The sequence below is a fragment of the Notothenia rossii genome, assembly GCF_949606895.1.
Source record: "Notothenia rossii genome assembly, chromosome: 8".
Classification (NCBI taxonomy): Eukaryota; Metazoa; Chordata; class Actinopteri; order Perciformes; family Nototheniidae; genus Notothenia; species Notothenia rossii.
This window is the reverse complement of record NC_136906.1, coordinates 570,240-585,964: the sequence shown is the minus strand read 5'-3', so window position 1 is coordinate 585,964 and position 15,725 is coordinate 570,240. Positions and strand designations below refer to the sequence as shown.

General features: G+C 42.6%; 1 long non-coding RNA gene across 2 annotated transcripts; it reads left to right on the top strand.

The window, feature by feature from the left end:
- The first annotated feature begins 4,786 nt into the window (after positions 1-4,786).
- On the top strand, positions 4,787-14,810 carry LOC307015873. 2 transcript variants are annotated; one of them, XR_013801667.1, is made up of 5 exons: positions 4,787-4,832; positions 4,939-5,151; positions 11,978-12,079; positions 12,986-13,046; positions 13,129-14,810. It is a non-coding gene; the product is annotated as an uncharacterized lncRNA (long non-coding RNA). The 2 variants fall into 2 exon arrangements; XR_013801668.1 differs by lacking the exon at positions 4,787-4,832 and having other exon boundaries at positions 4,897-5,151.
- Positions 14,811-15,725: the final 915 nt, after the last annotated feature.

Sequence of the window (15,725 nt, the reverse complement as noted above, 5' to 3'; positions counted from 1 at the left end):
AGAGCAACATGTACTGTACCACTTATTTTAAAATATGTTTCAATTTAAATAAAGTGCCAAAGTTTGTTAACTGAAATAATACACCATTTTTAGCCTTCATGGGAAACACATTTTATTTTCATTTTTTGGTCACGTTTGTTGTGGCCTATTTTGTTTTCAACCAAATGTTGACGACATAAATGTTTATGCTCATGAAAGTATCACAACAAAGATTGTCAATCACAAATGTAATTTAGTTTAAAGAAAAAATACCTTCAACAAAAAAAAAGTCCATCATCTGTCATCACCTTTCAAAAGTAAGTGCGGACAATAGATCTCTGCAATGTGGTCTCTTGTCTTCCTTGTATTATTTTTCATGTCGGATTAAAGCACTGATATTCAGGATCTAGTCATCTTGAAAAATCGTAATCTGGATCAGGCTGATCCTATACACAAGTTATTGAGCCGTTTCCGCTCTACATCCTGAACTCCTCCCTTCGATGCAATGCACTTCCGTTTTGGCGGACTGGGTTTGTTTTGCTAGCTAGCTCCGTTGTGCCGACAAAGCACTGATATCGCAGAGACAAAGAGGATATAACAATTACAACATGAAGAAAAGTGGTTCGGGAACTACGTGTGCGGTAGTTGGTTGCAATCACTCGAGAAAGCACCTGAACGAGTGGTTAGATAGAGAGTGCTACGACCACAAACCAGCACCCAGCACCCAGCCATGTTGTTCATTAAATACAGATAAACACAACAAATACTGCATGCATTGTATTTTTTTATATTATATATGAATATTTTCATAGTGATGTAATTGTGTGGGCTGCTTTTATATTTTAATTTGTAATACCTGTTAGGATTAAACATGTGATCTTTCTTGTTGAAGCCATTTCTTTAGTTTCCTCTCAACAATTAATTAATTCAGTGTTATTTATGTACAGTATGAGCTTAATATGAATGATGAACTGTGTTAAAAGAAATTGTAGCACTCTAAGGAACATATGAAATGCAATAATGCAATAACAGTGCAATAATGAAATTAAATTACATCAAACTTTATTTTCACTCAAACAGTACAGGCACATATGATATATTGCACAGCATAAAGAGATCATGTAAATTGTGCATTATGTAAACAACAGACAACTGTTGGCTCCTGTGGGCATGACCTACATAAGGCAGTTTATTTTGGTTTTAAAATGCTGAGATATTTACTGCAGAACTGTAACCTTCCCTCAACAAAATCGTCAACAATTTTCGGGAGCATGTGGGCAAAGTAGAATGTGCGCAGCCTTATGATATGCCTTCAGACTGTCCATTGCTTTTCCATCTATTGCCATGGATTGAACGAAGTAGGAGCAAATTTTGCTGTACGTTATGCTGGGCCACGTCGTCATGTTATCCTCCCAGTTTTGCACTGAATTCGGGTGGGGGAGAGTAACGCCATCTCCAGTCAAAGAAGTAGAATCGTGTTCCCAAGCTAGCATCACTGTTAACATCGAAATCGCTGTGTTTACACCAGTGCCCGTCTGACTGTTTACACCGGTTTACACCGACAGACGCTGTGCAAAAGACTTCCGGCGGAAATGAAGTGCATTTGTGTAGGGTTATGGCGCTACCCGTGGTTTGGCGCGTAAACTTGTCTATCCTGAATTGCTTTGAACTCCAGGGACAACATTTGGCCGACTTGTCTGATCCTGGATCGAAACAAATGGGATTTCAAAATCTGATCGGATCTGATTGAGATTAAAAGTTTTGAACTCCTGGGCCCAGGAAATTACTGAAGCCACCTTGAATTAAAGAAATGGTAGAAATGTATCAAATCAGAATTTTGAAACCTTCCTTCCCTCCCTCTAAATACATCAATAAACATTAGGATGTGATGCTCCTGACTGCCATACAGGTTTAAGAAGATAATTGTTTGAAAGAATTCAAAGCAATAAACAACAGGCTCTGTAACCAAGGCAACGTTAGCCTAACATGTTAACTGGTAAAATAGCTGTTCACACTATGTATATGTTCTACTTTTTTAATGCTTTTTAATTTCTATTTGAGATGTTTACATTTTGGATTGTTTAATTCTAGTCTTTTAACTGTCGAATGTACAATGCCTCGTCCTTTGCTGCTGCAGCGTAAACATTTCCCCAATTGGGATCAATAAAGTACTTCTTATCTCAATCCTCAAATATTAGCACATTTTACTTTAAAAAAACAAAAACACATTGATGTAACTACATACACATATCGATATCTTATATAAATATTGCAAATCATAACCTTTATTGACCACTAATTACACAAAATCGCATTTCTATCTCCTGTTATAAACACATTCAAACGGCCCGCCACAAACTTCCGGGAACTATCTGAGTCTCTCTGAACCACGGGACGATCAAGCATTTTGGACTTCCGCTTTCACAGCTCTCCTATCTACACGGCGCTGGGCTCAATGAGTGGCAGCTGCCCTGTGTCTGTGTGAGAAGTCAAACCTGCTTCTGAACACCTCAAGAACAAAGGAGATGGAAATAGATTTTAGAATAGCACAATCGCCCAACCCTACTCTTTTAAATAGCGAGCCCATTGAATGTGTCACCGAGTACAAGTATCTTAGTGTCGTGCTTGACCACAAACTCAGATGGGATGTTTGGTCTGAGGAGATAAAAGCCAAGTCTCAACAAAGAATGTTCTTTTTACCTAAATGATTGTCTTTTAATGTCGGCAACAGAATGGTGAAGATGTTTTATCATGCTTTTAGTGAAAGTGTGCTCTCCTTCGGCATCATGTGCTGGTTCGGCAAAGCAACTGAGGCTCAGAAAAAGGAGGGCCGTAACATTGTCCAGTAAATTGTCAAGAATCTCTTTTTCTAGTATAAAATGTTTACACAAGGACAGAGTTTTAAAAATGGCACACAATATTGTGAGTGAGGTGAGGCAGAGTCCTGCATGGGTCTGATTTTCAAGACCCGTGCAGGACTCTGACCAGAGGTACCCTCTTGCCTCTTACTTTGAACTGTTGCCATCCGGGCGGAGATATCGTGCCCCTCTAGGCTGTCCTTCGTCCCACAAGCCATCAAACTCCTGAATCAGTGATGGCTAGGACGCACTGTTTACCCATTGTCCCCCCCCCCCCCCTCGCAAATGAGGGCCTATGCCTGTGTCATGTCTGCCGATATCTGTTCTTTTTAATTTCTGTCTATGTTGTTCTCAGTAACTAATGTTTTATCTTTTGAAATGCCTTTGTGATGTGCTGCAACCCATTTTCCCCTCGAAGACAAATAAACAAATACTATTTGTTTTGGGCGTGCCATGTTCGCGCCTGAAACCTGAAAAACAGGCTCAGGGCTTAACAGGTTAAGGGATAGAGGAAGAGCAGGCCAGTGTGTTCATTAGGCTAGGTGTGTGTGTGTGTGTGTGTGTGTGTGTGTGTGTGTGTGTGTGTGTGTGTGTGTGTGTGTGTGTGTGTGTGTGTGTGTGTGTGTGTGTGTGTGTGTGTGTGTGTGTGTGTGTGTGTGTGTGTGTGTGTGTGTGTGTGTGTGTGTGTGTGTGTGTGTGTGTGTGTGTGTGTGTGTGTGAGAGTTGGGGAAGTGTTTTTGGAACTGTTTGTGATGCTGACAGTTTTGTTTAATGTTTAATAAAATGTTAATTTAATATTGTTCATTCTATTTTGTATTATCTTCTACCCCTTATTGAAAGCCACCGTTTACATAGCTATGTTACATAATTCAGCGAGCTAGCCAGGAGGAGTAGTTTGAATTAAATAATTAGAAAAACATTTTACATTTTGCTGGTATATATTGGCAAGAAATCTACAAGAGATGGTACAGTGCAGTCAGAGAGATAGAGAATGTCCACGTTTTTGAGCAAGTCCACGAATCCAGTCTTTGTCAAGTCTGTCACCACCTTCGCACAGCTGCTGGCGCCACTTCGTCCGGTCCTCCGCCAGCCTCTCCCAGTTGTCCATCGCAATGTCCAGGGCCTTCATGTCACGTTTTACGACATCCTTGAAGCGCAGCAGTGGTCGTCCTCTGCCTCTGGAACCACCGCTCAGCTCGCTGTATACGATGTCCTTTGGCAGGCCCTTTATTACGGTCTAGAGTTTGTCTTTGATTGGTCGGTGAGATTTTAACGTCCATGGTTACTGCGACCACCCCATCCAAGCAATAGACGTGGCGGGTCAGAACCTAACTGGCCAGGGGCTGCCTGGCTTGAGGCGGGCGGTAGATGACCATTTGGGCACGATGACCGAGGACAGGTGGAGGAGCCGGTTTAGTTGCCGACGACCTGACCATGGAACAGCTAGCACTGGTTTACATGGTACCAGTGGAAGTCAAGGACTTAGCTGACTGGTAATATATCTACATTTTGCTGGTAGATATATTACTTCATACAATTATTTTTATTTTCTTAAACTGTTATTCAAATTTCTAGTCTGTTTCAAAACTGTTTATCAATTCATTTAACTATGACTTCTGAGCAAGAATACGGTGTTGATGTTAAGAAGTCTGTGTATATTGAAGGTATTACAGCAACAGATACTGATGACCAGATCGTTAACAAATTGCTTAGAGTGAGGCAGACAGGGCAAGGCAGTGGTGTGCATTGTCCCTGTTCAAATACACGATTAAATGAAATGGAAGGATGCATTCTGCTAGCTCACTGAAGGTCTGGAAGGCTGAACAATGTAAACACATGTCCCAAATTAAAGGAAGTAATCGCTGTTTAATTCGCCAACAGTCAAATTGTTGTAGAGACGGAGCCACAGGGAGCGGTTGTTTGCTAGTCAAATTAGTTTTCTGTTATGAGGAACTGGAGGCGGTAAGACTTTCAGCTGGACGTTGGCAGCACCGGGTGAGAGGACGCTCGCGTTGTGTGTTTGGCGCTTCTCTGTCTGAAAATATAGAGTTGTGTGTTCTTCTAGAGGCTTATAGACAAACCATCTTTTCTCCTGCCACAGTTACCAACGTTTTCTTTTTGGACCCATTTGTCACACCTGATTGCCACGACTGACGCTACGATTTCCTACCTGTCCACCCTGCCACACCTTTTACTGTAACTCACCGTCTCCTGCTCCAGGGCTAACGTCAAAGCTGATGGTAGTGGACTCTGCTTCCATCGAAAAAGAACAACCAGATTCTCCATCCTGGCTTGGTGCTGATTCTGGTTCACTGTAAGGCATGGCAAGTCTATTTATACACCTTTCAACACAAGGCAATTCAAAGTGCTTTACAAAAATGAAAGACATTAAGAAAATGGCATTTAAAATCAGTCATTAAAAAGCAAAGATAATAAAATAAACATTAAAAGAAAAAATACATTAATAAAAGTTACAGTGCAGTCTAAGATATGAATAGTTTCATTAAAGCTGCGGCAAAAAAGAAAAGTCTTCAGCCTGGATTTAAAAGTAGTCAGAGTTGCAGCGGACCTGCAGGTTTCTCGGAGTTTGTTCCAGATATTTGGAGCATACTAACTGAACTTATCCATGTTTAGTTCTGTCTCTGGGGACAGAAAGCTGACCCGTCCCTGAAGACCTGAGTGATCTGGATGGTTCATCATTTAGCAGGAGGTCAGAAATGCATTTTGGGCCTAAACCATTCAGTGCTTTACAAACCAGCAGCAGTATTTTGAAATCTATTCTTTGATACACAGGAAGCCAGTGTAAAGACTTCAGAACTGGACTGTTCCTCTTTCTTAGTGTCAGTGAGGAACCAGTGTAAAGACCTCAGAACTGGACTGATCCACTTTCTTAGTGTCAGTGAGGAACCAGTGTAAAGACCTCAGAACTGGACTGATCCTCTTTCTTAGTGTCAGTGAGGAACCAGTGTAAAGACTTCAGAACAGGAGTGATGTGATCCACTTTCTTAGTGTTCATGAGGAACCAGTGTAAAGACTTCAGAACTGGACTGATCCACTTTCTTAGTGTCAGTGAGGAACCAGAGTAAAGACTTCAGAACAGGACTGATCCACTTTCTTAGTATTAGTGAGGAACCAGTGTAAAGACTTCAGAACTGGACTGATCCACTTTCTTAGTATTAGTGAGGAACCAGTGTAAAGACTTCAGAACTGGACTGATCCACTTTCTTAGTGTCAGTGAGGAACCAGTGTAAAGACCTCAGAACTGGACTGATCCACTTTCTTAGTGTTAGTGAGGAACCAGTGTAAAGACCTCAGAACTGGACTGATCCACGTTCTTAGTGTCAGTGAGGAACCAGTGTAAAGACCTCAGAACTGGACTGATCCACTTTCTTAGTGTTAGTGAGGAACCAGTGTAAAGACTTCAGAACTGGACTGATCCACTTTCTTAGTGTCAGTGAGGAACCAGTGTAAAGACCTCAGAACTGGACTGATCCTCTTTCTTAGTGTCAGTGAGGAACCGGTGTAAAGACCTCAGAACTGGACTGATCCTCTTTCTTAGTGTTAGAGGGGAACCAGTGTGAAGACTCCAGAACTGGACTGATCCACTTTCTTAGTGTTAGTGAGGAACCAGTGTAAAGACCTCAGAACTGGACTGATCCACTTTCTTAGTGTCAGTGAGGAACCAGTGTAAAGACCTCAGAACTGGACTGATCCACTTTCTTAGTGTCAGTGAGGAACCAGAGTAAAGACCTCAGAACTGGACTGATCCACTTTCTTAGTGTCAGTGAGGAACCAGTGTAAAGACCTCAGAACTGGACTGATCCACTTTCTTAGTGTCAGTGAGGAACCAGTGTAAAGACCTCAGAACTGGACTGATCCACTTTCTTAGTGTTAGTGAGGAACCAGTGTAAAGACTTCAGAACTGGACTGATCCACTTTCTTAGTGTCAGTGAGGAACCAGTGTAAAGACCTCAGAACTGGACTGATCCACTTTCTTAGTGTCAGTGAGGAACCAGTGTAAAGACTTCAGAACTGGACTGATCCACTTTCTTAGTGTCAGTGAGGAACCAGTGTAAAGACCTCAGAACTGGACTGATCCACTTTCTTAGTGTCAGTGAGGAACCAGTGTAAAGACCTCAGAACTGGACTGATCCTATTTCTTAGTGTCAGTGAGGAACCAGAGTAAAGACCTCAGAACTGGACTGATCCACTTTCTTAGTGTCAGTGAGGAACCAGTGTAAAGACCTCAGAACTGGACTGATCCACTTTCTTATTGTTAGAGAGGAACCAGTGTAAAGACCTCAGAACTGGACTGATCCACTTTCTTAGTGTTAGTGAGGAACCAGTGTAAAGACTTCAGAACTGGACTGATCCACTTTCTTAGTGTTAGAGAGGAACCAGTGTAAATACCTCAGAACTGGACTGATCCACTTTCTTAGTGTTAGTGAGGAACCAGTGTAAAGACCTCAGAACTGGACTGATCCACTTTCTTAGTGTCAGTGAGGAACCAGTGTAAATACCTCAGAACTGGACTGATCCACTTTCTTAGTGTTAGTGAGGAACCAGTGTAAAGACCTCAGAACTGGACTGATCCACTTTCTTAGTGTCAGTGAGGAACCAGTGTAAAGACCTCAGAACTGGAATGATCCTCTTTCTTAGTGTTAGTGAGGAACCAGTGTAAAGACTTCAGAACTGGACTGATCCACTTTCTTAGTGTTAGAGAGGAACCAGTGTAAAGACTTCAGAACTGGACTGATCCACTTTCTTAGTGTCAGTGAGGAACCAGTGTAAAGACCTCAGAACTGGACTGATCCTCTTTCTTAGTGTTAGAGGGGAACCAGTGTAAAGACTCCAGAACTGGACTGATCCACTTTCTTAGTGTTAGTGAGGAACCAGTGTAAAGACCTCAGAACTGGACTGATCCACTTTCTTAGTGTCAGTGAGGAACCAGTGTAAAGACCTCAGAACTGGACTGATCCACTTTCTTAGTGTCAGTGAGGAACCAGTGTAAAGACTTCAGAACTGGACTGATCCACTTTCTTAGTGTCAGTGAGGAACCAGTGTAAAGACCTCAGAACTGGACTGATCCACTTTCTTAGTGTCAGTGAGGAACCAGTGTAAAGACCTCAGAACTGGACTGATCCTATTTCTTAGTGTCAGAGAGGAACCAGAGTAAAGACCTCAGAACTGGACTGATCCACTTTCTTAGTGTCAGTGAGGAACCAGTGTAAAGACCTCAGAACTGGACTGATCCACTTTCTTAGTGTTAGAGAGGAACCAGTGTAAAGACCTCAGAACTGGACTGATCCACTTTCTTAGTGTTAGTGAGGAACCAGTGTAAAGACCTCAGAACTGGACTGATCCACTTTCTTAGTGTCAGTGAAGAACCAGTGTAAAGACCTCAGAACTGGACTGATCCACTTTCTTAGTGTCAGTGAGGAACCAGTGTAAAGACCTCAGAACTGGACTGATCCACTTTCTTAGTGTCAGTGAGGAACCAGTGTAAAGACCTCAGAACTGGACTGATCCACTTTCTTAGTGTTAGTGAGGAACCACTGTAAAGACCTCAGAACTGGACTGATCCACTTTCTTAGTGTCAGTGAGGAACTAGTGTAAAGACCTCAGAACTGGACTGATCCACTTTCTTAGTGTTAGTGAGGAACCAGTGTAAAGACCTCAGAACTGGACTGATCCACTTTCTTAGTGTTAGAGAGGAATCAGTGTTAAGACTTCAGAACTGGACTGATCCACTTTCTTAGTGTCAGAGAGGAACCAGAGTAAAGACCTCAGAACTGGACTGATCCACTTTCTTAGTGTCAGTGAGGAACCAGTGTAAAGACTTCAGAACTGGACTGATCCACTTTCTTAGTGTCAGTGAGGAACTAGTGTAAAGACTTCAGAACTGGACTGATCCACTTTCTTAGTGTCAGTGAGGAACCAGTGTAAAGACCTCAGAACTGGACTGATCCACTTTCTTAGTGTCAGTGAGGAACCAGTGTAAAGACCTCTCTGTTTTTGTTTTTTACACTCTTCATTTTTCTGGAGAACATCTGCACTAAATCATGTAGCTTGGTCGCAAACATTTGGCTGTCTGTTTCTACACTGCTCCCAGTTAGCATACTTTCCCAGTCAGTCTGTTGCACAGCTTGCTCAAAGTTTGCAAATTCAGTTTTTGGTATTCTTAGTTGTTCCAGAGGTTTGTACGAGTGGTGGAACCGTTTCTTTGTGAGTTTTCTGGATATTAATATTAAGTTGGGGTCAGATAGTCCAGTGATGAAATTAAATGTTTTATCCACTCTCAGGTTTATTACTTAATATTAAGTCTATTTGTGTCTGTGAGGATGAGGTTATTCTGGTTGGTCCTTCTGTCATTTGTGTTAAGTCTAAACTATCTGTGATTTGCTTAAGGGCTTTCCTACTTGTCTTGTCTAACAATTCAGGTCACCAAGCACTATCACTTCTGTTTTGAAATCACATGCTTTAAGAAGTGTTTTGAATGTGGTGTAGAAGTCATTATTTGAAGATGGTGGGCGATAAACAACAATGAGCACAAATGACATTTCAGGGGACAGCATTATTTTTAATCCAAGACATTCCAAGTCATGGTTAAAAGGCCAGCATATTTGATGACAGTTGAGATGGTCTTTGACATAAATCATGACCCCACCCCTCTTCCGTAAGATCAATGTTGTCTAAAGCTTTGATAGCCTGGCACATGCAATGCAGCGGATGGAGAGTTGATATGAAGCCATGTTTCTGATAGGCAGAGAAAATCTAAATTGGAATCATGAAGAAGATGATAGACTTGATCAGCTTTAGGTGTGAGGCTACGGATTTTCAAATGTCCTCCAAGGATGCCCTTCGGTTTATGTTGTTGATCCCGGATCACTAAAGAGTGATTAACAGTTTTAAATCAATTGAACTTGCGGTGTTTTTTGAAAACAGGATTTATGGTCCTGTTGCTTTTGTAAGCATGTTGTTGTTTGTCGAGCGGAGTGACGCGCTGAGTTTGCACCTGAACGCAACATCTAACTTCCGGGTTTTCTGGACAGCAACAAGCCGGTCAAGTTAGAAATGCCATACGGGTCAGAGGACACCTCCTCCATGGCCATCGGGGCATCCTCGACGCTGTGCCCGAACGCAGCAAGCCGGTCCCGGTCCCCGACGCTCCCCTCGTCCACAGCCACGGCCCCCAGCGTCCCAGATCTCCGCTCCCCCGCACCGGCAGCTCCACTTCCCAGTCGACACAGCCCAGCCAGTCTGTCTCCGGCACCCGGACAACAAACGCAAAGCATCACACCAAGTTGGTGTATGTATTCAATCACTGTGCTTTCTTTGTGAGTGTCACATACCTGAGAGACAGGGTTGTTGCTCTTCGTGACTTCACGGTTGATGTTTCGAGTTGTTGGGCCTGATGTACGTCTCCAGATAGCAACAGGTAGAGTGTGATGATGATATGGCAGTTATTTTGACGTTTGTCTCGGACTTCATTATTTCGCTTAAGGTTATGTTGTTGATGTTGGCCCGCGGTGAGAACAAATGTTTGCATCGGAACGTGTTTCCCGTACCCAAAGTGCTTCAATTTGTCTGTGTACACTGCTAAGATGCAGGGCCCATTATTCGGATTTAATAATGGACCCGTGTTTAAAAAGTTTAAAATGAAGGCATATGTTAAAAATGCAAGGAGAGCTCCTGTTACACCTGACCTGCCATCTTGGACAATCAAGATTTACATCAAGATATATGATGAATAGGAGTGGACCCAGTACTGACCCCTGGGGGACACCCAGTGAAATAGCACTTTCTTGTGACTACCGAGTTGTAGAAGCTGTTGTCTGTCAGTGAGGTATGATGAGAACCAGGAGAGTGCAACACCAGTGATCCCAATGCCAGCCAGGCGGTCCAGGAGTAGTGGGTGAGAGATGGTATCGAATGCAGCGCTGAGGTCAAGGAGGATGAGGATGGTGAGAAGTCCGGAGTCAACTGCACGGAGGAGGTCGTTTTTGGCAGAAACCAGATTGGAAGGGTTCATGGAGGTTGTTTGTGTCAAGATGGGACTGGAGCTGTGCGGCAACCACCCTCTCAAGGGTCTTGTAAATGAAGGGTAGGTTGGAGATGGGCCTGTAGTGGTTTAGATCGGCTGGGTCAGTACCGGGTTTTTTGAGGATGGGAGTGATTGCAGCCAGTTTGAGGGAGGTGGGTGCAATTCAAGGGAGGAGTTAATTATGTCAGTGATCATGGGTGATATGGCTGGTAGGCAAGCCTTGACCAGGGTGGTGTGAAGAGGATCAAGCTGACAGGTGGTGGTTTTAGCTTTACGGATGAGCTCTGAGATGGTGTATTCCGATGCTGGGGTGAAGATGGAGAGGGAGCTGATGAGTGATGGACCAGTGGTAGCCATCCAGGGTGGATAACTTGAGGAGGTGCATGCTGAAGCCAGCTCTAGGTGAATGGTGTTAATTTTGGAGTGAAAAAAATGCAGAAATTCAGTACATTGGTCAATGGAGATATCCGGAGGCACGGAAAGCACGTTCTTGTAGAGGTGAAGGTGATCCGAGTACATTTGCGTGTGAACTGAGAGTCCGGTGCTCTTGCACAGCCGCTCTAGTCGGCGGCCAGTTGTTTTGAGCTGACGTAGCTCAAAGGTGAACCAGGGGGCGGAGTGGGTGAATGAAACTTTGCGAGTTTTCAGGGGAGCCAGGGCAGTGAGGGAAGAGGAGAGACAGTCATTATAGTGATTCACAAGGTCAGCAGGGTGGGTGGATGCTGGAGGATTGGGGTAGGAATTAATCAGAGTGGTGAGATCTGTGGGGTTAATGTGTTTAATGTTTCTGAAGGTGATCCACCATTGTTCTTTGGCTTTGGAAAGGGGGGCATGGATATAAAAAATGACAGCTTTTTGGTCAGAAATGGGGAATTCAATGACAGCAAGGTTAACGGGAGTGATACCAGTGCAGCAGAGTAAGTCCAGTATGTGACCTTTGTTAAGTGTTGGGAGGTTGACATGTTGTGTGATATCGAGGCAGTCCAGGAGTGAGATGAAAACATTTGAAATAAATGAATTTGAAAAATGTACCTCTCACGAAGGACCACCCTTTTCCTCATATGTTCATATTGTGTCTCTTCCTCGGCGCTGCCAGGCCTGCACCAGGACCGAGTGCGGAGAGTGCCACTTCTGTAAAGATATGGGGAGGTTTGGAGGACGCATGAAGCAGTCCTGCCTGCTCAGACAGTGCACTGTGGTGAGACACACACACACACACAGTAACTCTACAGAGTAAATAGATGAAGGACAGTGCTGACATATTCAAATCAACAGTCAGACCACAGTAAGATCTTGTTAAGAACTCAGACACCGAGGAGGTAGGACCCAATTGCACGACCCGGGAGATAGAGGTAAAGTATTGGTAAGATACTTTATTTTCCAAAAACAGCAAGATGAACAAAAAATAGTCACTATCGAATCTCTAGCTGAGATGACAAAAATTGGGAACAAAATGAAAGCGCTCACGTAGTGAGGAACACAACTTTACAAGAGCACGAAGAGAGCATAGACTGACCATGGCAAGAGACAAGACCAACTGACACTGAACACTGGGAGACAGGGGAACTTAAACTCATGACAACAAGACACAGGTGGGAACAATCAGGGGAGGGGCTAGTGATGATGAGCACAGGAGACACAGAAGGGGTACAGGTGAAAACAATGAGGAAATCAGACACACCAGGGAGACTAACGACAAACAGGAAAACACAGGGAGAAGGACCAGACAATACACAGGGAGGAGAACATGACAAGGAGAACAGCAAAACACCCACCACCAGACACACACAACTAAGAACGTGGCACAACACAAGAATCCTGACAGCAGGGGGTCAAACTCAATTCAGAGGGCCGGTTGTAACTTTAAGACTATATAAAAATACATACTGTATTTACATCTCTCATATATAATATAGTTAACGTTACACAATAACCAGGAAGAGAGCTATTGTTGTGATTCATCACTATTGGTATGGGTTTAGAGTGCACATATGAGATTTCCAAATAGAAAACTAAAACGTAACTTATGGGTGAGTGTTTTTAGCAGAGCCACATGAGGTCCTTGTGATTCTGTTGATTATCACCTCTCTGTATTATGTTGCAGCTCAGCTGATTTTGGATTGATGGCGAAGGGAGAGGGACTTAAGTGAGAGTGAAAACACAAGGTAAGTTTCAAATAGGTCAGCCATTTCCCCTCCTATAGGTTGCTAGATGTTTCTAACCCTTTCTCCTGTCTCCCTCTCTCAGCACAAGAACCCCAAGGGGATTCAACGGAGCCTGTAGACCTGCACTGAGACCCTCACCCTGAGCCTCACCTCCCAGAGTTCTGCAAGCCTCTCCCTGTTCCTTATTTTTTGATTAAACAGACATTAAGCTTCCCAATGGTTTTGTTGTTGCTGTTGTTGTCTTTAGTGATAGTTAAATTGCTCCTGCTGACTTGAGCCAGCCACTCTTTCCTCCTCTCTGTGTCAGTGGGGAAGCCGTACATGTGTACTCCTTTCTCTGAGCGCTCGGAGCATCCCCCAGCAGCACAGCAAACCATGGGGGAGACGATATGCCAGGACAACACGGAGGAAAAGGCACAGACAAACTGCACGATATGCTATTCAATGTTTATTGAATTCCATTTATTTACATGGATGTTCCTAAAACAACACATTTAACATCAACATCATCATCATCAACATCATCATCATCATCATCATCATCATCATCATCATCATCATCATCATCATCATCATCATCATCATCATCATCATCATCATCATCATCATCATCATGCTGCTGCTAGTCCTTTGACTCATTGTGCTGTCAGTTGACAAATCATTGATCGGCACCTGTGGGTCTCCTGTCCTTTCTGGAAGTCATAAAGATTACATTAGTACTTTAGATTACTTGTGTCCTCAATTACCTGGGCCCAGGAGTTCAAAACTTTTAATCCCTATCTGATCAGATCAGATTTGGATTTTGGGGAGTTCAAAACCAAAAAACAGGATTAGGATCACTTTGATATCAGATCAGGAAATCCAATCCAAGCTTCAATCTGGATCAAATCTTCAAAACGGGCAGTTCAAACCGACAACACAGGATTGGGATCAGTTTGATGCCAAAAAACTGGATCCTCCTGATCCCACCAGAGGGGTGCATCTCCAGTGGATTACCAGAGCAACATGTACTGTACCATTTATTTAAAAATATGTTTCAATTTAAATAAGATGGCAAAAAGTTTGTTAACTGAAATAATACACACTTTTTAGCCTTCATGGGAAACACATTTTATTTTTCATTTTTTGCTCATGTTTATGGTGGCCTATTTTGTTTTCAACCAAATGTTGATGACATAAATGTTTATGCTCATGAAAGTATCACAGCAAAGATTGTCAATCACAAATGTAATTTAGTTTAAAGAAAAAATACCTTCAACAAAAAAAAAGTCCATCAGCTCTGCAATGTGGTCTCTTGTCTTCCTTGTATTATTGTTCATGTCCACTAGATGGCGATATGTGGGATCAAAGCACTGATATTCAGGATCTAGTCATCTTGAAAAATCGTAATCTGGATCAGGCTGATCCTATCCTGAATTGCTTTGAACTCCAGGGACAACATTTGGCCGACTTGTCTGATCCTGGATCACAAAAAACGAGATTTCAAAATCTGATCGGATCTGATTGAGATTAAAAGTTTTGATCTCCTGGGCCCTGGGGATTACTGAAGCCACCATGAATTAAAGAAATGGTAGAAATGTATCTAATCAGAATTTTGAAACCTTCTTTCCCTCCCTCTAAATACATCAATAAACATTAGGATGTGATGCTCCTGACTGCCATACAGGTTTAAGAAGATAATTGTTTGAAAGAATTCAAAGCAATAAACAACAGGCTCTGTAACCAAGGCAACGTTAGCCTAACATGTTAACTGGTAAAATAGCTGTTCACACTATGTATATTTTCTACTTTTTTAATGCTTTTTAATTTCTATTTGAGATGTTTACATTTTGGATTGTTTAATTCTAGTCTTTTAACTGTCGAATGTTCAATGCCTCGTCCTTTGCTGCTGCAGCGTAAACATTTCCCCAATTGGGATCAATAAAGTACTTCTTATCTCAATCCTCAAATATTAGCACATTTTACTTTAAAAAAACAAAAACACATTGATGTAACTACATAAACATATCGATATCTTATATAAATATTGCAAATCATAACTTTTATTGACCACTAATTACACAAAATCGCATTTCTATCTCCTGTTATAAACACATTCAAACGGCCCGCCACAAACTTCCGGGAACTATCTGAGTCTCTCTGAACCACGGGACGATCAAGCATTTTGGACTTCCGCTGTCACAGCTCTCCTATCTACACGGCGCTGGGCTCAATGAGTGGCAGCTGCCCTGTGTCTGTGTGAGAAGTCAAACCTGCTTCTGAACACCTCAAGAACAAAGGAGATGGAAATAGATTTTAGAATAGCACAATCGCCCAACCCTACTCTTTTAAATAGCGAGCCCATTGAATGTGTCACCGAGTACAAGTATCTTAGTGTCGTGCTTGACCACAAACTCAGATGGGATGTTTGGTCTGAGAAGATAAATGCCAAGTCTCAACAAAGAATGTTCTTTTTACCTAAATGATTGTCTTTTAATGTCTGCAACAGAATGGTGAAGATGTTTTATCATGCTTTTAGTGAAAGTGTGCTCTCCTTCGGCATCATGTGCTGGTTCGGCAAAGCAACTGAGGCTCAGAAAAAGGAGGGCCGTAACATTGTCCAGTAAATTGTCAAGAATCTCTTTTTCTAGTATAAAATGCTTACACAAGGACAGAGTTTTAAAAATGGCACACAATATT